Source organism: Aegilops tauschii, chromosome 2 (genome assembly GCF_002575655.3).
Source record: "Aegilops tauschii subsp. strangulata cultivar AL8/78 chromosome 2, Aet v6.0, whole genome shotgun sequence".
In the NCBI taxonomy this organism is placed as follows: Eukaryota; Viridiplantae; Streptophyta; class Magnoliopsida; order Poales; family Poaceae; genus Aegilops; species Aegilops tauschii.
The window spans coordinates 545386191-545408638 of record NC_053036.3 but is presented as its reverse complement, the minus strand read 5'-3'; the positions used below and the strand labels follow the sequence as shown (position 1 = coordinate 545408638).

The following is a 22448-nucleotide window of genomic DNA, read 5'->3' as shown; positions in this document are numbered from 1 at the left end:
AGAGCATTCTCTTTGAATTGATGATCCACAACTTCTCTAGGAGTGAAGTTACTTCGGTCATGCGGATAGAAACCTTCTTCAATGATTCTCCAAAGGTTAGTGTTCACATGATTTAAATGACGCTTAAAATGATAGACCCAAGAATCAAAATCTACATTCTTCTCAATCTTAGGGGCCGGGTCGGCATGATTCAAATGAGTGGAAGGGAGCGGTCCACCATAGACAAGTGGAGGTTCCACATGGGCAAAGATGCCAGTGCAATTTTTACCACTAGAAGAAGGAGCTTTCTCGCTAGTAGCTTCCCCTTTGTCGGGGGTAGCATCCGTCACCTTGTTGGCGGGATCACCCACATTCAACGGTGCGGTGGAAAGTTTAAGCCCTTCTAAGAATTTATTAAACATGCTTTCGACCTCGGTAGTCATGGAGGTTTATAATGTGTCCAACGCCACATTAAATTCCTCACGAGAGACCGCGGTTCCCCCATCTCCCGTAGACGAGACAGGATTCACACCGGATTGCTCCTCCACACCGTCTACAACGTCAACCATAATCTTCGGACAGTAAAGTCCTTAATAAAGAGACGAGGATCTGATACCAATTGAAAGGATCGATATAGTTGACTAGAGGGGGGGTGAATAGGCAACAACAATTTTTAGCTTTCTTTACCAATTTAAACTTTGCATCAAAGTAGGTTGTCTAGATATGCAACTAAGTGAGCAACCTATATGATGCAATGACAACTAGCACACAAGCAAGCAAGGGATTTAACACAAGTAAGCTTGCGAAAGTAAAGGGACGAGATAACCAAGAGTGGAGCCGGTGAAGACGAGGATGTGTTACCGAAGTTCCTTCCTTTTGAGGGGAAGTACGTCGTTGGAGCGGTGTGGAGGCACAATGCTCCCCAAGAAGCCACTAGGGCCACCGTATTCTACTCACGCCCTCACACAATGCGAGATGCCGTGGTTCCACTATTGGTGCCCTTGAAGGCGGCGACCGGACCTTTACAAACAAGGTTGGGGCAATGTCCACAACTTAATTGGAGGCTCCCAACGACACCACAAAGCTTCACCACAATGGACTATGGCTCCGCGGTGACCTCAACCGTCTAGGGTGCTCAAACACCCAAGAGTAACAAGATCCGCTAGGGATAAGTGGGGGAATCAAATTTCTCTTGGTGGAAGTGTAGATCGGGGCCTTCTCAACCAATCCCGAGCAAATCAACAAGTTTGATTTGCTAGGGAGAGAGATCGGGCGAAAATGGAGCTTGGAGCAACAATGGAGCTTTTTGGGGGAAGAGGTAAGTCAACTTTGGGGAAGAAGACCCCCTTATATAGTGGGGGGAACAATCCAAGCGTTACCCCCCAAAACAGCCCCGCAGGAGCGGCACTACCGCAGGAGGCAGCGGTACTACCGCTGGGCACAGCGGTACTGCCGCTCCCCTGGGCGGTACTACCGCGGAGTTAGGAGGGCAGGAGAGATACGGACCCGAGCGGTACTGCCGCGGTGGTAGGGCGGTACTACCGCTCATGAGCGGCACTGCCGCTCTACTGCCGCTGCAAAGTACCGCACAATCCGACACGAAAAATGACCCCTCGAGTCGACGCGGTAGGGACGTGGTACCGCAGCGGTACTACTGCTGAGGACCCACCAGCGGTACTACCGCTGTGGAGCGGTACTGCCGCCTGTGACCCCTAAACGGTACTACCGCTGGGTACCGCAGTACTACCGCTGTGACCAGACTCGGCCCAAAGAAGGGGGAAAGAGACCTCCAATGAAGCGGAAAGGCTCAGAGGGTGCAAAGAGGATGTGTACGTGTTGATTCCACCCTAGCCTTACCAAAACGGACCCCCTCTTGATAGTACGATGACTCCTACGAAACTAGTTCACCAGAAAAGAAGCGAAAGAGCTACACCGTCTTGAATGACGCTCCGAGGGGAAAGAAATCGTCTCGTGCCAAATGATGAATCTCTAAAATGCTCAAAGCACACGATTAGTCCGCAAACATGTTGTCATCAATCACCAAAACTACATCTAGAGAGATATGCCTTAACAGACGGTAGCATAAATAAGATGATCCCTCACTAAAATTTCAAGAAATGTGTTCCCCCTAACTATGCACTGTTGCGAAGGTTCGTTGTTTTGAAGCACCGCGTGATGATCGGGTGTGATAGATTCTAACGTTCGCATACAACGGGTGTAAGCCAGATTTACACATGCGAAACACTTAGGTTGACTTGACGAGCCTGGCATGTACAGACATGGCCTCGGAACACGAGAGACCGAAAGGTCGAACATGAGTCGTATGGAAGATGCGATCAACATGGAGATGTTCATCGTTGATGACTAGTTTGTCTCACGTGATGACCGGACACGGCCTAGTCGATTCGGATCATGTATCACTTAGATGACTAGAGGGATGTCTATCTGAGTGGGAGTTCATTAAATAATTTGATTAGATGACTTAATTATCATGAACTTAGTCTAAAATTGTCTTTACAATCTATCTTGTAGATCCAATGGCCCATGCTAATGTTGCCCTCAACTTCAACGCGTTCCTAGAGAAAACCAAGCTGAAAGACGATGGAAGCAACTATACGGACTGGGTCCGTAACTTGAGGATCATCCTCATAGCTGCCAAGAAAGCATATGTCCTTGAAGCACCGCTAGGTGATGCACCCATTTTCCCAGCAACTCAAGACATTATGAACGCCTGGCAGTCGCGTAGTGATGATTACTCCCTGGTTCAGTGCAGCATGCTTTACAGCTTAGAATCAGGGCTCCAAAAGCGTTTTGAGCAGCACGGAGCATATGAGATGTTCCAAGAGCTGAAAATAGTTTACCAAGCTCATGCCTGGGTCGAGAGATATGAAGTCTCCGATAAGTTCTACAGTTGTAAGATGGAGGTAAACAGTTCTGTCAGCGAGCATATACTCAAAATGTCTGGGTTGCACAACCGCTTGTCTCAGCTGGGAGTTAATCTTCCAGATGACTCGGTCATTGACAGAATCCTCCAGTCGCTTCCACCTAGCTACAAGGTCTTTGTGATGAACTACAATATGCAAGGGATAGAGAAGTCCATTCCTGAGTTATATTCGATGCTGAAATCAGCGGAGGTGGAGATCAAAAAGGAACATCAAGTGTTGATGGTGAATAAGACCACTAGTTTCAAGAAAGGCAAGGGTAAGAAGAACTTCAAGAAGGACGGCAAGGGAGTTCCCGCGCCCGGTAAATCAGTTGCCGGGAAGAAGCCAAAGAATGGACCCAAGCCTGAGACTGCGTGCTTTTATTGCAAGGGAAATGGTCACTGGAAGCGGAACTGCCCCAAGTACTTAGCGGATAAGAAGGCCGGCAACGCCAAAGGTATATATGATATACATGTTATTGATGTGTACCTTACCAGCGCTCGTAGTAGCTCCTGGGTATTTGATACCGGTGCAGTTGCTCAAATTTGTAACTCAAAATAGGAGCTGCGGAATAAGCGGAGACTAGCGAAGGACGAGGTAACGATGCGCGTCGAGAATGGTTCCAAGGTCGATGTGATCACCGTCGGCACGCTACCTCTACATCTACCTTCGGGATTAGTTTTAAACCTCAATAATTGTTATTTAGTACCAGCTTTGAGCATGAACATTGTATCTGGATCTCGTTTGGTGCGAGATGGCTACTCATTTAAATCCGAGAATAATGGTTGTTCTATTTATATGAGAGATGTGTTTTATGGTCATGCCCCGCTGGTCAATGGTTTATTTTTACTGAATCTCGAACGTGATGTTACACATATTCATAGTTGGAATGCCAGAAGATGTAAGGTTGATAATGATAGTCCCACATACTTGTGGCACTGCCGCCTTGGTCATATTGGTGTCAAACGCATGACGAAACTCCATGCAGATGGACTTTTGGAGTCTCTTGATTATGAATCATTTGACACGTGCGAACCATGCCTCATGGGAAAAATGACCAAGACTCCGTTCTCCGGAACAATGGAGTGAGCTACCAACTTGTTGGAAATAATACATACTGATGTGTGCGGTCCAATGAGCGTTGAGGCTCGCGGTGGCTATCGTTATGTTCTCACCCTCACTGATGACTTAAGTAGATATGGGTATGTCTACTTAATGAAACACAAGTCTGAGACCTTTGAAAAGTTCAAGTAATTTCAGAGCGAGGTAGAGAATCAACATGACATGAAAATAAAATTCTTATGATCAGATCGTGGAGGAGAATATTTAAGTCACGGGTTTGGCATGCACTTAAGGAAATGTGGAATTGTTTCACAACTCACGGCGCCTGGAACACCTCAGCGTAATGGTGTATCCGAACATCGTAATCGCACTCTATTGGATATGGTGCGATCTATGATGTCTCTTACCGATCTACCGCTATCATTTTGGGGTTATGCTTTAGAGACTGCCGCATTCACTTTAAATAGGGCACCGCCTAAATCCGTTGAGACGACACCGTATGAATTATGGTTTGGGAAGAAACCTAAGCTGTCATTTCTGAAAGTTTGGGGATGCAATGCGTATGTCAAGAAACTTCAACCTGAAAAGCTCGAACCCAAATCGGAAAAATGCGTCTTCATAGGATACCCTAAGGAAACTATTGGGTATACCTTCTACCTCAGATCTGAAGGCAAGATCTTTGTTGCCAAGAATGGATCCTTTCTGGAGAAAGAGTTTCTCTCGAAAGAAGTAAGTGGGAGGAAAGTAGAACTTGATGAGGTACCCCCTCTTGAACCGGAAAGTAGCACAGCTCAGGAAAATGTTTATGTGGTGCCCGCACCGACTAGAGAGGAAGTTAATGATGATGATCATGAAATTTCGGATTAAGTTGCTACTGAACTTCGTAGGTCCACGAGGACACGTTCCGCACCAGAGTGGTACGGCAACCCTGTCCTGGAAATCATGTTGTTAGACAATGGGGAACCTTCGAACTATGAAGAAGCGATGGCGGGCCCGGATTCCAACAAATGGCTTGAAGCCATGAAATCCGAGATAGGATCCATGTATGAGAACAAAGTATGGACTTTGGTGGACTTGCCCGATGATCGGCAAGCCATAGAAAATAAGTGGATCTTTAAGAAGAAGACTGACGCGGATGGTAATGTGACCGTCTATAAGGCTCGACTTGTTGCTAAGGGTTATCGACAAGTTCAAGGGGTTGACTACGATGAGACCTTCTCACCCGTAGCGAAGCTGAAGTCCGTCCGAATCATGTTAGCAATTGCCGCACTCTATGATTATGAGATCTGGCAAACGGCATTCCTTAACGATTTCCTTAAGGAAGAATTGTATATGATGCAGCTGGAAGGTTTTGTCGATCCTAAGAATGCTGACAATGTATGCAAGCTCCAGCGCTCCATCTATGGGCTGATGCAAGCATCTCGGAGTTGGAACATTCGCTTTGATGAAATGATCAAGGCGTTTGGGTTTATACAGACTTATGGAGAAGCCTGTATTTACAAGAAAGTGAGTGGGAACTATGTAGCATTTCTCATATTATATGTGGATGACATACTATTGATGGGAAATGATATAGAACTTTTGGAAAGCATAAAGGCATACTTGAATAAGTGTTTTTCTATGAAGGACCTTGGAGAAGCTGCTTACATATTAGGCATCAAGATCTATAGAGATAGATCGAGACGCCTCATTGGTCTTTCACAAAGCACATACCTTGACAAGATATTGAAGAAGTTCAATACGGATCATTCCAAGAAGGGGTTCTTGCCTGTATTGCAAGGTGTGAGATTGAGCATAGCTCAACGCCCGACCTCGGCAGAAGAAAGAGAAAAGATGAGTGTCATCCCCTATGCCTCAGCCATAGGCTCTATTATGTATGACATGCTGTGTACCAGACCTGATGTGAACCTTGCCATAAGTTTGGTAGGGAGGTACCAAAGTGATCCCAGTATGCAACACTGGACAGCAGTCAAGAATATCCTAAAGTACCTGAAAAGGACTACGGATGTGTTTCTCGTTTATGGAGGTGCCAAAGAGCTCGTCATAAAGGGTTACGTCGATGCTAGCTTTGACACAGATCTGGATGACTCCAAGTCACAAACCGGATACATGTATATTTTGAATGGTGGGGTAGTCAGCTAGTGCAATTGCAAGCAAAGCGTCATGGCGGGATCTACATGTGAAGCGGGGTATAGCTTCTTCGGAAGCAGCGCAGGAAGGAGTCTGGATGAAGGAGTTTATCACTGACCTACGAGTGATTCCTAATGCGTCAGGACCGATGACTCTCTTCTATGACAACACTGGAGCTATTGCCATTGCCAAGGAGCCCAGGTTTCACAAGAAGACCAAGCACATCAAGCGATGCTTCAACTCCATTCGTGAATATATTCAGGATGGAGACATAGATATTTGTAAAGTACATACGGATTTGAATGTCGCGGATCTGTTGACTAAACCTCTTTCACGAGCAAAACATGATCAACAGCAGAACTCTATGGGTGTTCGATTCATCATAATGTAACTAGATTATTGACTCTAGTGCAAGTGGGAGACTGTTGGAAATATGCCCTAGAGGCAATAATAAAATGGTTATTATTATATTTCCGTGTTCATGATAATTGTCTATTGTTCATGCTATAATTGTATTAACCGAAAACCGTAATACATGTGTGAATACATAGACCACAACATGTCCCTAGTGAGCCTCTAGTTGACTAGCTCGTTGATCAATAGATGGTTATGGTTTCCTGACCATGGACATTGGATGTCATTGATAACGGGATCACATCATTAGGAGAATGATGTGATGGACAAGACCCAATCCTAAGCACAACACAAGATCGAGTAGTGCGTTTGCTAGAGCTTTTCTAATGTCAAGTATCTTTTCCTTAGACCATGAGATTGTGCAACTCCCGGATACCGTAGGAATGCTTTGGGTGTATCAAAGTCGCAACGTAACTGGGTGACTATAAAGGTGCACTACAAGTATCTCCGAAAGTGTCTGTTGGGTTGGCACGAATCGAGACTGGGATTTGTCACTCCGTATGATAGAGAGGTACTCTGGGCCCACTCGGTAATGCATCATCATAATGAGGTCAATGTGACTAAAGGAGTTAGTCATGGGGTCATGTGTTACGGAACGAGTAAAGAGACTTGCCGGTAACGAGATTGAACAACGTATCTGGATACCGATGATCGAATGTCGGGCAAGTAACATACCGATGGAGAAAGGGAATTGTATACGGGATTGATTGAATCCCCGACATCGTGGTTCATCCGATGAGATCATCGTGGAACATGTGGGAGCCAGTATGGGTATCCAGATCCCGCTATTGGTTATTGGCCGGAGAGGTGTCTCGGTCATTCCTACCTCTTGAGCATGCATTGGTTTTCCCTTGAAGAGGAAAGGGTGATGCAGCAAAGTAGCGTAAGTATTTCCCCTCAGTTTTGAGAACCATGGTATCAATCCAGTAGGAGATAACACGCAAGTCACCTAGTACCTGCACAAACAATCCAGAACCTTGCAACCAACGCGATAAAGGTGTTGTCAATCCCTTCACGGTCACTCGCAAAAGTGAGATCTGATAAAGATAATAAGATAAATATTTTTGGTATTTTTGTTGTATAGATTGGAAAGTAAAGATTGCAAAATAAAATAAATAGGAAGCTAGAATTGTAGATCGGAAACTTATATGATGTAAAATAGAAGATTATATGATGGAAAATAGACCCGGGGGCCATAGGTTTCACTAGTGGCTTCTCTCAAGATAGCATATATTACGGTGGGTGAACAAATTACTGTCGAGCAATTGATAGAAAAGCGCATAGTTATGAGAATATCTAGGCAATGATCATGAATATAGGCATCACGTCCGTGTCAAGTAGACTGAAACGATTCTGCATCTACTACTATTACTCCACACATCGACCGCTATCCAGCATGCATCTAGAGTATTAAGTTCATAAGAACAGAGTAACGCATTAAGCAAGATGACATGATGTAGAGGGATAAACTCAAGCAATATGATATAAACCCCATCTTTTTATCCTCGATGGAAACAATACAATACGTGCCTTGCTGCCCCTACTGTCACTGGGAAAGGACACCGCAAGATTGAACCCAAAGCTAAGCACTTCTCCCATTGCAAGAAAGATCAATCTAGTAGGCCAAACTAAACTGATAATTCGAAGAGACTTGCAAAGATATCAAATCAACCATATAAGAATTCAGAGATGAACCAAATATTATTCATAGATAAACTTGATCATAAATCCATAATTCATCGGATCTCAGCAAACACACCGCAAAAGAGTATTACATCGAATAGATCTCCAAGAACATCGAGGAGAACTTTGTATTGAGAATCAAATAGAGAGAAGAAGCCATCTAGCTAATAACTACTCACACATCATCGAAGAGGCTATGGTGTTGATGCAAAAGCCCTCCGTGATCGATTCCCCCTCCGGTAGAGCGCCGGAAAAGGCCCCAAGATGGGATCTCACGGGTACAGAAGGTTGCGGTGGTGGAAAAGTGGTATTCCTTTTCTGCAAAACATTGAAATAGGCAAAAAAACAGAAACTGGCCCTGGGCCTTCGGTTAATAGGTTAGTCCTAAAATTAGTATAAAAGAGCATATTAAAGCCCATTAAACATCCAAAACAGATAATATAATAGCATGGAATAATCAAAAACTATAGATACGTTGGAGACGTATCAAGCATCCCCAAGCGTAATTCCTGCTCGTCCTCGAGTAGGTAAATGATAAAAATAGAATTTTTGATGTGGAATGCTACCTAACATATTTTTCAATGTAATTTCCTTTATTGTGGCATGAATGCTCAGATCCGAAAGATTCAAGACAAAAGTTTAATATTGACATAAAAATAATAATACTTCAAGCATACTAACCAAGCAATTATGTCTTCTCAAAATAACATAGCCAAAGAAAGATCATCCCTACAAAATCATATAGTTTGGCTATGCTCGATCTTCTTCACATAAAATGCTCCAATCATGCACAACCCCGATGAAAAGCCAAGCAATTTTTTCATACTTTAGTATTCTCAAACTTTATTCAACTTTCACGCAATATATGAGCGCGAGCCATGGACATAGCACTATAGGTGGAATAGAATGGTGGTTGTGGAGAAGACAAAAAGGAGAAGATAGTCTCACATCAACTAGGCGTATCAATGGGCTGTGGAGATGCATGCCCATCAATAGATATTAATGTGAGTGAGTAGGGATTGCCATGCAACGGATGCACTAGAGCTATAAGTGTATGAAAGCTCAACAAAAGAAAGTAAGTGGGTGTGCATCCAACTTTCTTGCTCATGAAGACCTAGGGCAATTTGAGGAAGCCCATCATTGGAATATACAAGCCAAGTTCTATAATGAAAAATTCCCACTAGTATATGAAAGTGACAACATAAGAGACTCTCTATCATGAAGATCATGGTGCTACTTTGAAGCACAAGTGTGGTAAAAGGATAGTAACATTGTCCCTTCTCTCTTTTTCTCTCGTCATTTTTTTATTTGGGCCTTCTCCTTCTTTTTGTGGCCTCTTTTTTTTGTCCGGAGTCTCATCCCGACTTGTGGGGGAATCATAGTCTCCATCATCCTTTCCTCACATGGGACAATGCTCTAATAATGAAGATCATCACACTTTTATTTACTTACAACTCAAGAATTACAACTCGATACTTAGAACAAAATATGACTCTATGTGAATGCCTCCGACGGTGTACCGGGATGTGCAATGAATCAAGAGTGACATGTATGAAAAAATTATGAATGGTGGCCATGCCACAAATACGATGTCAACTACATGATCATGCAAAGCAATATGACTATGATGAAGCGTGTCATAATAAACGGAACGGTGGAAAGTTGCATGGCAATATATCTCGGAATGGCTATGGAAATGCCATAATAGGTAGGTATGGTGGCTGTTTTGAGGAAGGTGAATGATGGGTTTATGGTACCGGCGAAAGTTGCGCGGCACAAGAGAGGCTAGCAATGGTGGAAGGGTGAGAGTGCGTATAATCCACGGACTCAACATTAGTCATAAAGAACTCACATACTTATTGCAAAAATCTGCAAGTCATCAAAACTAAGCACTACGCGCATGCTCCTAGGGGGATAGATTGGTAGGAAAAGACCATCGCTCGTCCCCGACCGCCACTCATAAGGAAGGCAATCAAAGAAACACATCATGCTTCAAATTTGTCACACAACGGTTACCATACGTGCATGCTACGGGACTTGCGAACCTCAACACAAGTATTTCTCAATTTCACAATTACTCAACTAGCACGACTCTAATATCACCATCTTCATATCTCAAAACAATCATCAAGTATCAAACTTCTCATAGTATTCAATGCACTCTATATGAAAGTTTTTATTATACCCATCTTGAATGCCCATCATATTAGGACTAATTTTATAACCAAAGCAAATTACCATGCTATTCTAAAAGACTCTCAAAATAATATAAGTGAAGCATGAGAGATCAATAATTTCTATAAAATAAAACCACCACCGTGCTCTAAAAAGATATAAGTGAAGCACTAGAGCAAAATTATCTAGCTCAAAAGATATAAGTGAAGCACATAGAGTATACTAATAAATTCCGATTCATGTGTGTCTCTCCCAAAAGGTGTGTACAGCAAGGATGATTGTGGTAAACTAAAAAGCAAAGACTCAAATCATACAAGACGCTCCAAGCAAAACACATATCATGTGGTGAATAAAAATATAGCCTCAAGTAAAGTTACCGATAGATGGAGACGAAAGAGGGGATGCCTTCCGGGGCATCACCAAGCTTAGGCTTTTGGTTGTCCTTGAATTTTACCTTGGGGTGCCTTGGGCATCCCCAAGCTTAGGCTCTTGCCACTCCTTATTCCAAAATCCATCAAATCTTTACCCAAAAACTTGAAAACTTCACAACACAAAACTTCAACAGAAAATCTCATGAGCTCCGTTAGTATAAGAAAATAAACCACCACTTTAAGGTACTGTAATGAACTCATGCTTTATTTATACTAGTAGAATGCATGTGCATTGCTACGGGCTATAATACATATAAATGAAGGAAACAAATGATAAACGTTGTCTCCAAAGCCGAAACTCATTTATCCCTCATACATCCGGACGTGTTCGGACACCGAAACTCATTCATCCCTCATACGTCCGGATGTGTTCGGACATCAAATGAGCACCCAACGGATTCTCCAAAATCCAACCGTCCGGACTGCCCCAAATCCAGACCATACATGAAGAAATACATGGTTGTTCAGACGGGAAACATTTTCTATGCTTTCTTTGACTCTTTTGTTTCTTTATAAGGGAAATTATCCCAAACGACAAATGAATGTCCCAACACAAAAACCCCACCCTACGACGCATCTTCTCTTTTCCTACCTGACCCATCCCTTCCCGCTCCGTTTCCCACCGTAGTAGGACATTTCTCGCTGGAGCCCGCTCCTTTTAAAACTGGATGACCTCCACCTCACCTTCACCATGGCGTCCTCTCTCCTTTTCACGGTACTTCCCCACGGACCGCCGAGGAGTCCCCCGCCAACCGCTCACTCTCCACCATGATCCCCTCTCCACGTGTTTGTGTCGATCCTCCGGCCTTCATCAAGGGGGAGGAGGCGTGCGCCAACCATGATGCGCCCGAGCCAAGAACACATATTCGATGTCTCCACACCCATTGCCACGTTCCGCTATGTCCGTTATTAACCCTTGAAGCAACCAACCAATGCATTTACCTTTCTATCCTAACCAAACAAATTATACGACTTGATGGAAAAAATATGAATCACTCGATCATGCAATTTGCTACAAAGCCATCTCTAATGAAACATAAGTTGCCACGTTTTCTTGAGTAGGGAAATTATTCCGCTCAGACATAACTAAACAGACTAACCCCTACCCCCATCCACAACTGTCGCATAATATAAGTGGGAGGCATGCATGTGTCCACATATTTTTTTATGGGACAAGTGGACATCCCACAAAATCTCATGTCAATGATAGACTCAATTAAACTGTTGTACCTACAAAATACTACTGATGGACACTTCAAGTAACCTACTCGTAGTTCTTACTAAGTAATTGGATATAAATTTAAAGCATTAATCTCAGTTTTACAACTTGTTGCAACGTCTAAAAATTAGTTTAGCTCAATGCACACATGAATTACAGTTTAGTTCCGAGTTCTTTCATGTTTATGCCCGATCATATTTTCATACACAGATCCACCGTGAGCTGTAAGAAGGCAATTAGCAAGTTAGGAAATGGACCAAAAGTAAATTTATTCACATATTCAAACAATAATAAATCAGAAAGTAGGGTTGGATTGATGACAATTATACAGTAAGTCAATTATGATTCCTTCTTGTCATAACAAGAAAAATCAAGATTTCATCTTGTTATTTTAGGAACATCTGTGTTAAGAATTTTAAGCTTGCTTCTTCAGGTTAACAAAGGACAAGCTAATCATAGAGAGAGTACGATGTGAGCTGCTGCTTTTCCATGATCATCATGTGAAATTAGATCATCATCATTACAAATAAGCAGTACAATGTTAACATTTCTAAAACATAAAGGGAAAATCTCTCTAAGCTAGTGTTACAAAAAGGGAAAATCAGAGCTAACGAAGGGCATTCTCATATTGCAGTGCTCCTCTCTAGATCCCCTTGCTCATAGTCAGTAAAAGGCTTACAACAATCGATCTTGGCTCCACATTTACTTTACCTTGCCAATGTTGAGAAAAACAAGGATTGAGCTGCAGGTGGTTGTCACCTACTTTAGCAGTTTTGTACAGCTGAAGGCCTAAAGCTTATCATGGCGCAGTCAACAAACAGAACTTGCAAGTATTATTTTACACTTAATCAGCAGATGTTTCTCAAACACAAAATGCAGGCAACTGTACAAGTAGGAACTAAAATTCATGCAAGTAGTCAGAAGATTTCCAAAGCAAATCGTACAAGTAGCAGGAAGAAATAAATAAAATGTAAATAAAGAATAGCTTATCTTCGGTACATGATTTCTCCTAAAAAGGCATGCGAGATGAACAAACTATGTAGCGCAATAAGGGGTCTGATGAATTAACGACCTAACAACAACGAGCGGCATTGCGTGGACAGAGGAAGGGAACGGTGAGTCAACCAAATTGGTGAACTTCTCACTGGTGCCCTGCTCCGCCAGTCGGTCGCGCATCCTTGGGATGGTAATCAGCGAGAGGTCGATGCAGGTGATGCCGCAGGTGACGCCCTCCAGCAGAAGCTCTTCCCAGAGTTGTGGAATTGCTGCACCCAATATTAACACAGCAACACGCAATAAACGTTGAAATTCAGGAACTTGCAGATCAGGTGTCCATCTCCTCTACCTTCTTCCTTGCTGCCTCCTTCTCCTCATCTGTTTGATCCCCATGAGGCTGACATGCGGCATATATGCTGCAATTGTGTGAAAAAACAGTCATTTACAGTTAAATCAAATATCATATTAGATCAAATATGCTGACACGTGACATGTGGCATATATGCAAGTATTCAAGTTAAATCAACATTCATGACCATATCAGATAACCCTTTCCTGACAGCATTCCCAGATGCAGAGGTTGTTGAGGATCTATAGTAGTAAGATGATCATATGCTTCCTCAAACTACCTGATTATTAGAGGGTGGACCTTGGTTCCAAGTTGATGCATTAGTTGGGGCTGCGACGCAGATTTCTACCAACAATAAAAGATCCAAAGAAATGAAAGCATCTTCAGAAATCATAGATATCTTCAGTTTGTACAAAATAAAATCCTAGAAAGAAAAGCTTGAATCACAGTACCTTAGCCTTGGCGAGATCCAAATGCACATAAATGTAGTACAGAAAGTGATGTGTAATATCATTGTAGTTGTTTACAAGCCTGACAAGAATTCATATAAAGTAAGATTAAAATGTAGCTAACCAATGTCAAATGGGTCATAGGTCAGACCACCATTGACAATAACATAGTCACCATCCCTTGTATATAAATAAAAAAAGACGAAGATGTCAAGTTTATATTGCATAGGAAACCAACTATATTGTAAAGTTTATATTGTATCACAAAGTTACAGAGATGATTCGTTTGCATCACAAAGTCTCTGATGGCACCGTCATCTTCTTCAGTTCTGTCTGACACCTTGAAGAAGGCTAAGATCACCCTGACTTGGTACTGCATCGGCGACACCAGCACCGGGTAGAGAGAGAGAGAGAGAGAGGGAGGGAGTAGACTGCGACCAGATCTCATTCCCTGCTGCCACTGGTCCCCATTCCCGTCCGCCACCGGCCCGCGTTCCCCGGATCCTGTTGGGGATATTACTACTGGGTATAAACCGGCCAGGAGAGGCCGGGTTATCCCCATAACGAGTTATTTATATTTGAAGCACATGAAGACAAGGAGTGTGGCGCTTTACAAAGGCCCAGGGCCCAAAGGCGGATTAAAGCCAATAGACATAAACCGTCATTGATATGTAAATTTGTGTTGTAAGATAGAAAGAGCAGAAACCGAGCCGGACACGTTTATGAGCCGGCCTCGGATTCTGTAAACCGACGGGCGTCAACCTATGTATATAAAGGGACGACCCGGCAGCGGTTTAGGAACAACAAACAACAACTCGAGAGCCAGGCATAGCGGATTCGCTCCCTGGTCATAGAAACCCTAGCAATTCCACAACAACTGGATTAGGCCTTTACCATCACCGCAAGGGGCCGAACCAGTATAAAACTCTCTGCGTCCTTTGTCCGCTTTAACTCCTTTAAGCTAACCCGTCGCGATGGCTCCACGACTAAGTCCTTTCACTAGGACATCTGCCGTGACAAAACCACGACAGATCCCCCGCTGCCATCACTTGCACACACAGAAAGGAGAGGCCAGGGCTCCCGGGCAGAGAGATGAGAGGAGGCGCTGACCTACATAGCTCACCATCACCACTGTGTGTCGCCGCTCCAGAACGATTAGGAGAAGCTAGGGGAAATAATTTTGGTAGTGTGGGCTGATTTTCCAGGCGTTCTTTTTGGCAGGAAATCGGTAGGAAAGACCAAAAAGGAGATGGGTTATGTTTGGAAAATATCGATCGATATCCTTCATTCAGAGGAACGAAACGAACTAAATCAAACCATACCATCACCGCCGCAAACTCCCCTTTAGGAGTATAGATAATAGTTAATATTCCATAACAAACTAAAAACCAGACATGGGAGGATGGGCATATGTTCCTAGAAAATCGGTGGGAGTCAGGAATCGCTGCAAGGTTAAAAATAAAAAATAGAGGAGGTTAGGATCGATCGAGGTTATGGAAATGACCTAGTAACTCCCCTTTAATAGCAGGCCATAAATTGGAAGGCAACCTTTTACAGGAAATATCATGTATATTTTTTTAAATGAATGATCATTAAATTCCATAAAATTTCTATCCTAAGAATATCTTACACATTAATCTTAAGAGCAACAGTAACTAAAGAACAACAAGCAGCTAGATGTCCTCAATGGTGACACAACATTTGAGGTTGGGGTTCATTTCTTCGAGAAGTCAAACAATCTATACAACGACATGCATAAGCAAATAGGAATAATCTGAAAGGGGAAGGATTATACTATTGTCTTGTTGAGTTCGCTTCCCAGTTAAATATGTTTCATTTCTTTTTATTACAAAATCAGAGCCCCTCCATTTAGTAAGAGGCTCAAATTACCGCTGATAGTCTAGACATGCTACACAGAAATCATGGAAGGGCCTAACACTGATAACATTACCATTGTATATCTAGTCATAGTATTCCAACTATCCCAAGGAAAGAAAGTTATCTGAAAGCTGCACTCAAACCTGCAAAAATAAAGGGAAGAAAATTAGAATACACATAGGCTAGAAAAAAATGATTACCATGATCTTAAATAAGCAAGCAATAGAGCAGTGTCGTTCCCACAAAGGCAAATGACAAAGTACAACAAAACTTGAAGTACCAATCATCATATCGTGAAATGTGTTGTTTTCTTCATCGACGGATCTAACAAAAATGAATTGAGTTAGAAACCTGATCAGGTGCAAGCTTGCAGTATAGAACAGTGGGTAGAAGAAAGGAATAAAATACAATATTGAATAATCTCCTCACTCATAAGGTGCTTTTGCAAGAAAGGAATTAAATTCAATATCGAACAATCGATCTCTTGTTTTCAGCTTGACTTGATTCTATTGCTAACTGCATTCCCAAAAAATAATGCCCGCGTTCTAAAATTTGAGTCATCTAGCAAAACGTAGTTGAGTTTATAAAGTTGTTGGTGCAGGCATCCCGTGATGGTCATATTTTTGCAGAATTTAGTTAGAACCATCAAGTGACCTTTTGTTAACTCACAAGCTTATATGCATCTAGAACTTTAAGTTATACTCAAATCTACAGAAAGGTGAAAAAACATGCAGGAACTAAGAATAGATCATGTACTTCTAACAAAATCTCAAAACTGGCACATGAGGGGACATATCCCAATATTAAACGTAAGTCGGCATGAAGATGTCCCCAAGATACAAACTTCGTATAATTTAGCATGAAAATTGTCCCTGGTAGAGTCAAGTCCAAATTTTCATCAATCTTTATTATATCAAAAACTTTTGTTTTCTTCAATATTAAATATGCATACCAGACCTCTCCAACAAGATGCACCTCTCCAAAATGCTTTATGAACCTGATAGATATAGAAAGCATGTAGCCATACCTATTCTTGCATGTGCATGTCGAGTTTGAAAAAAAACAAGGTACCAACATCTTTCCAATAGTTTGCTGAGTGCTAATCACCTTGTAGGCTGAAGAAACACGATGGTATGGGGTGCTAATTAATTCAAACACAAACAACATAAAAACCAAATTGAGATAGAAGCTACTGCACACGTACTATTCTGAATTTGATGATCAATTAATTGGCGCCTTTCTATTTGTACACTTATAGACATCTCAAACATCAAAAATTACAGTTCAGATTTTGTTCACATATAACCTAGTGTGATCTTCAAAAAACAAGAAATAGAACCTGGTGTGTTGTCTCTTCTGCATCGCGTTACTACAACGGGAAGCCATCAGCCTCCTTCCTGCTAGCTCTGAGAAACTGCATTTCCATTGTCGTCGAGCACAGGGCGCTTGATGTGGCCACTGCATCATCCATCCTCTCTGATCCATGGACAGATAAAAAAGTCACCATAAACACAAATCAGTTTGTTGAGACAACATGAACAAATAAAAGTAGAAGATAACTCCATCACTCCTTATGCTGGCCTCGGCAAGTTTGCAGCTTCAGCACCTCTGGAGCCACATATTATAGCCACTTCGAACAATAACCTTGAATCGCTCGCCTGCATTTCTTTTGGTTACAAAATTCAAATGAAGTAGCACTACAGATATAGTAGTAAATTGTAGGTACAACATGGACAAAGGGGAATTCTACAAATGCTGCTGTTTTAACCACCATGAATTATACAAACAACTCTTATTCTGAAAATCGGATGGTAAGGTTCAGAATACCTGTGTACGGTCGGCAATGATGAGTGAACTCTTAATAAATTGAATACTTAAAAACACTTAATAAATCGAATATGCTTTATATGCATCATCTCAAATTGCTTTGCATGGTTCTTCAAATAAAATCTCATAGCTGCACATAACAGAACATTGGGGCATGAAATAAATCTGAACAAAAATGAAGAAAAAGTACAACAAAAGCTGGCCTAGTGACTTCGTGAGTAATATGATAACCTGATAATATCATGTAGCATAGCTTTGCCATCACGCACAGGACTGGAGGAGTGTTGCCTTTGGAGTCAGCCATGACCAATGGATGAATATAAGCTAGCTCTGATTTACAATACGAGGGAGCAGCCTGGTGTGATACAAATTCGGCCACCATGGGGGAATCTCATGAACAGAGACAGCCAGGGCGCCATATTCGTCATCGTCTACTACCACCTTGGCCCTGTCAAACTGTAGCGTTGAGCTTGCAGCAGAGTGGCCAATGGCCACAGTGGAGCCCTCCTCTAGTAACAAGAACGACACAAGCAACAACTATCTGAACACATTTGTGAATGATGAGAATCGGATGGTAAGGTTCAGAATACCTGTGTACGGCCGGCAAGTACTCCTTGCGACGCTCGTCGCACCCTGCCCTGGGGTTCAGCGCAGGTGGCGGCGGCGTCTTCCCTTGAAGGTCGTCGGCGGCGGCGGCTCCTCTAGGAGATTGGAGGCGGCGACTCCTCTGGCAGGTCAGCGGCGGTGATCCCGGACGTCCGCGGTGGCGCCTCCTCTGGGAGAGACGGCAGATCGTACCACGGCGGCAGCGAGAGACGGCAGATCGTACCACGGCGGCAGCGAGAGACGGCAGATCGTACGTCGGCGGCGATCCCGTATCTCGGTGTCGGCGATCTCGTACATCGGCAGCAGGTAGATCGAACGAGATCGTGGCAGATCGTACGTCGGAGGCGGCAAGGAAGTTCTCCCGTGCGTCGACACCGGCAACGAAGCTCTTCTTTCGATGAGATCCAGATGGGATCGAGAGAAGCTTTTTTTTGTGTGGGGTGTGGGGTTTTTTTTGGGTGGCTGGGGTGGGTGGGGTGTGGGAGGAGACGAAAAAAAACCAACGAAAAAACCAGACGAAAGTGGTGGGACAAAAATAAACAGTGAATACTATTCAACCAACTCATCCATTAGGAGTAGAGATTGGTGTTAAACCTATTGTATTCCAACTTCTCTATGGTTCATACCCCCCGATACTACTCATAGATTCATCAAAATAAGCGAACAGCATACGAAAAACAGAATATGTCAAAAACAGAACAGTCTGTAGTAATCTGTAACTTTTGAATACTTCTGTAACTCTAAAAATCCTGAGAAATTAGGAAGTCCTACGAAATTTGTTTATTAATCTTCTGCAAAAATAATCAACTGAAAAGCATGTTTTTGTGATTTATGGAAAAAAATCATGCGCGCAAAAGTTTCTGCTTTTCAGCAAGATCAAATTAACTATCACCGTAGGCTATCCTAAAAGTATTACTTGGCACAAACACTAATTGAAACACAAAACCACATCTAACCAGAGGCTAGATGAATTATTTATTACTAAACAGGAGCGAAAAGCAAAGAACAAAAATAAAATTGGGTTGCCTCCCAACAAGTGATATCGTTTAACGCCCCTAGCTAGGCATAAAAACAAGAATAGATCTAAGTATTATCATCTTTGGTATTTATTTTTTTAATGGAGTTATGATCGGATCTGGGAGGTTCCTTACGTTTCCCTTCATGCTCGGAGATTTTTAGATCTAGAGCATCCAACCGCTTATTGCAAAGGGTGATCAACGTATTCATACGGTGAAGGTTCCCGCCAACATTTTTAAGAGGTTCAATAGATTTTTGCAATTCGCATAATTTCTCTAAAACTTGGGTTCCTTATTGAGTAAGATGTAGTCCCTTTTGTGGAGGTAGTACTCCTACTATTCCCTCTATAATCTCATAAGCAGTACTGGGATCAATTTCAATATCCCTTTAGCGGCAAAATCCAAGAGTTGTCTATGGGATATGGTTAGCCCAACATAAAAGTTACGAAGTAAAATCTTGAAATCTCCCTCTATAGTGCAACTACAATGGGATTCTATCATCATATACCAAGCATCTTTTAAGTTTTCTCCTTGTCTTTGTTTGAAGTTAAGAACTTCAAAATCGGGAGACAAAGGAAGGGAAAAAGGGCTAGCCATGACGGCAAAACAAACGATCTAACACACGGACACACAAGAGGCAAGCGAAAAGAGGCGAAGAAAAGGCAAAGGTTTTTGAAAATCATTTTAGAAGTGGGGGAGAGGAAAACGAGAGGCGAATGGCAAATAATGTAATGCGAGGGAGAAGAGTTTGTGATGGGTACTTGGTATGTCTTGACTTGAGCGTAGATCTCCCCGGCAACGGCGCCAGAAATCCTTCTTGCTACCTCTTGAGCATGTGTTGGTTTTCCCTTAAGAGGAAAGGGTGATGCAGCAAAGTAGTGTAAGTATTTCCCTCGGTTTTTGAGAACCAAGGTATCAATCCAGTAGGAGATAACACACAAGTCACCTAGTACCTGCACAAACAACCAAGAACCTTGCAACCAACGCAATAAAGGGGTTGTCAATCCCTTCACGATCACTCGCAAAAGTGAGATCTGATAAAGATAATAAGATAAATATGTTTGGTATTTTTGTTGTATAGATTGGAAAGTAAAGAATGCAAAATAAAATTAATAAGAAACTAGAATTGTAGATCGGAAACTTATATGATGTAAAATAAAAGATTATATGATGGAAAATAGACCCGGGGGCCATAGGTTTCACTAGTGGCTTCTCTCAAGATAGCATATATTACGGTGGGTGAACAAATTACTGCCGAGCAATTGATAGAAAAGCCATAGTTATGAGAATATCTAGGCAATGATCATGAATATAGGCATCACGTCCGTGTCAAGTAGACCGAAACGATTCTGCATCTACTACTATTACTCCACACATCGACCGCTATCCAGCATGTATCTAGAGTATTAAGTTCATAAGAACGAAGTAACACATTAAGCAAGATGACATGATGTAGAGGGATAAACTCAAGCAATATGATATAAACCCCATCTTTTTATCCTCGATGGCAACAATACAATACGTGCCTTGCTGCCCCTACTGTCACTAGGAAAGGACACCGCAAGATTGAACCCAAAGCTAAGCACTTCTCCCATTGCAAGAAAGATCAATCTAGTACGCCAAACTACATCGATAATTTTAAGAGACTTGCAAAGATATCAAATCATGCATATAAAAATTCACAGAAGAACCAAATATTATTCATAGATAAACTTGATCATAAATCCACAATTCATCGGATCTCGGCAAACACACCGCAAAAGAGTATTACATCGAATAGATCTCCAAGAACATCGAGGAGAACTTTGTATTGAGAATCAAAGAGAGAGAATAAGCCATCTAGCTAATAACTATAGACCCGAAGGTCTGTGGTAAACTACTCACACATCATCGGAGAGGCTATGGTGTTGATGCAAAAGCCCTCCGTGATCGATTCCCCCTCCGGCAGAGCGCCGGAAAAGGCCCCAAGATGGGATCTCACGGGTACAGAAGGTTGCGGCGGTGGAAAAGTGGTTCCGTGGCTCCCCCTGATGTTTTTAGGGTATAAGAGTATATATAGGCGAAAGAAGTACGTCGGTGGAGCTACATGGGGCCCACAGGGTGGGGGGCGCGCCTACCCCCTGGGCGCGCCCTCCTGCCTCATGGCCACCTCGCGGAGTTCCAGACTTCAACTCCAAGTCTTCTGGATTGCTTTCGTTCCAAGAAAGATCATCGCGAAGGTTTCATTCCATTTGACTTCCGTTTGGTATTCCTTTTCTGCAAAACACTGAAATAGGCAAAAAAACAGAAACTGGCACTGGGCCTTCGGTTAATAGGTTAGTCCCAAAAATAATATAAAAGAGCATATTAAATCCCATTAAACATCCAAAACAGATAATATAATAGCGTGGAACAATGAAAAATTATAGATACGTTGGAGACGTATCAGTCATGTCTGCATGGTTCCCGAACCCATAGGGTCTACACACTTAAGGTTCGGTGACGCTAGAGTTGTAATGGAAAATTGTGTGTGGTTACCGAAGGTTGTTCGGAGTCCCAGATGAGATCCCGGATGTCACGAGGAGTTCCGGAATGGTCCATAGGTGAAGATTTATATATGGGAAGTCCAGTTTCAGTCGCCGGAAGGTTTCAGGGGTTATCGATATTGTACCGGGACCATCGGAAGGTGTCCGGGGGTTCACCGGGTGGGGCCACCTACCCTGGGGTACCAAATGGGCTAAATATGGGTGGGAACCAGCCCCCTAGTGGGCTAGTGCGCGCCCTCCCCCCCAAGGGCCCAAGGCGCCTAGGGTTGGAAACCCTAGGGTGTGGGGGCTGTTGGAAATATGCCCTAGAGGCAATAATAAATGGTTATTATTATATTTCTTTGTTCATGGTAATTGTCTATTATTCATGCTATAATTGTATTGTCCGGAAATCGTAATACATGTGTGAATACATAGACCACAACCTGTCCCTAGTAAGCCTCTAGTTGACTAGCTCGTTGATCAACAGATAGTCATGGTTTCCTGACTATGGACATTGGATGTCATTGATAACGGGATCACATCATTAGGAGAATGATGTGATGGACAAGACCCAATCCTAAGCATAGCATAAAAGATCGTGTAGTTTCATTTGCTAGAGCTTTTCCAATGTCAAGTATCTTTTCCTTAGACCATGAGATCGTGCAACTCCCGGATACCGTAGGAGTGCTTTGGGTGTGCCAAACGTCACAACGTAACTGGGTGACTATAAAGGTGCATTACGGGTATCTCCGAAAGTGTCTGTTGGGTTGGCACGGATCGAGACTGGGATTTGTCACTCCGTG

The 22448-nt window shown here is 42.7% G+C and overlaps 1 long non-coding RNA gene across 3 annotated transcripts; it reads right to left on the bottom strand.

Annotated features, from left to right (window-relative positions):
- Positions 1-12909: 12909 nt before the first annotated feature.
- On the bottom strand, positions 12910-18521 carry LOC109748496 (uncharacterized). 3 transcript variants are annotated; one of them, XR_012203280.1, is made up of 10 exons: positions 18107-18521; positions 17748-18025; positions 17517-17646; positions 17029-17355; positions 15970-16013; positions 15763-15832; positions 13815-13893; positions 13643-13707; positions 13363-13429; positions 12910-13282 (listed from the first exon to the last, which is right to left on the bottom strand). It is a non-coding gene; the product is annotated as an uncharacterized lncRNA (long non-coding RNA). The 3 variants fall into 3 exon arrangements; XR_012203279.1 differs by having other exon boundaries at positions 17029-17347; XR_012203281.1 differs by lacking the exon at positions 17517-17646 and having other exon boundaries at positions 17029-17347.
- Positions 18522-22448: the final 3927 nt, after the last annotated feature.